Here is a 1448-nt window from a genome sequence, read left to right on the forward strand (position 1 = left end):
AGACAAAAGGAACTAATATTGGTAGATCTTGAAATTGAAAGAACTTGCAGAAAAAACCGAAAGATAAAGAGAAGGGTGGATTTTGCCATGGCTACTAATCAAGGAAATGCAGCAAACAATGCTACTAATGTTAATAATATTCCAAATATTGTAGAGGTTCCAGTGGAATGAGGACCAAGGATGCTTAAAGACTATGTACTTCCTACTGTCACAGGAGTACATTCATGCATCAGACACCCCACTATAGCTGCTAATAATTTTGAGATCAAGCCAACAATATTACAAATGGTGCAGTCTATTGTTCAGTTTGGGGGATTGCCTACGGAAGATCCTAATTTGCACATAGCCAATTTCCTGGAGCTATGTGCAACGTTTAAGATCAATGGGGGTGAGTGACGATGAAATTAGACTTAGATTATTTCCATTTTCTCTATGAGAATGAGCAAAGACTTGGCTAATTTTACTGCAAGTTAATATTATCACAACATGGGAGGAGTCAGCCTAGAAGTTCTTAGCAAAATTTTTCCCTCCAGCAAAAGCTGGAAAGTTGAGAGGGGAAATTAATAATTTCTACCTGACAGAAGGGGAATCATTGTATGATTCATGGGAAAGATTTAAAGAGTTGTTAAGGAAGTGCCCACATCATGGTATAGAGAAGTTGATGCTAGTTCATAACTTTTATAATGGGTTGAATGGTACTACTCATATCGTAATAAATGTTGCAGCAGGAGGTACGTTCATGAGAAAAAGTGCTAATGAAGCGTATGAATTGCTATAGGAGATGATAATGAATAACTACCAGTTGCCAACTGAAAGAGGACAGCCAAAGAAGAAGGATGGTATGATTGAATTGCATGCAATTTCCAAGCTAATAGCACAAGTGGTAGCTTTAGAGAAACAATTACAACATACCAATCTTCCATCCCAAGCCATGCAAGTACATAATTTATGTGAGGCAGGTGGTAGCGGTCATCCACTGAATTAGTTCCATGTCCTAGATATGAATGACATGCCCATTGAAGATGTGCAAGCTATAGGAAATTACCAATGACAAAACAATAACCCTCTGTCCATGTCATACAACAAAGGTTGGAAGAACCACCCAAATTTTTCTTGGACAAATAATCAACCCACTCAATAATCGTATCAACAACCTTCGCCGGGCTTTTATCAACCACAAAAGTGACCACCACAACAACCAATGCCCATGAAACAACATGAAGCACAACGTGATTCATTGAACCAATTCATGAAAGAGGCAAGGGCATCTATAAGGAGTTTGGAGACTCAAATAGGGAAGTTTGCCACTTTGATGACGAATAGAGCTCAAATAAATCTACCTAGCACTACTGATGTGAATCCTAAAGAACAGTGCCAAGCCATCACCATGAGAAGTGGAAAACAGTATGAGGAGCCCAAGAGAACTCAATCAGAGGAGATGGGTCAGG

At 39.0% G+C, this 1448-nt stretch overlaps 1 non-coding gene across 1 annotated transcript; it reads right to left on the reverse strand.

Moving 5' to 3' along the window:
• Window positions 1-544: 544 nt before the first annotated feature.
• On the reverse strand, window positions 545-651 carry LOC133820241 (small nucleolar RNA R71). The gene has a single exon (XR_009886666.1). It is a non-coding gene; the product is annotated as a small nucleolar RNA R71 (small nucleolar RNA).
• Between the last annotated feature and the right edge of the window lie 797 nt (window positions 652-1448).

The sequence above is a fragment of the Humulus lupulus genome, chromosome 2 (assembly GCF_963169125.1).
Source record: "Humulus lupulus chromosome 2, drHumLupu1.1, whole genome shotgun sequence".
In the NCBI taxonomy this organism is placed as follows: domain Eukaryota; kingdom Viridiplantae; phylum Streptophyta; class Magnoliopsida; order Rosales; family Cannabaceae; genus Humulus; species Humulus lupulus.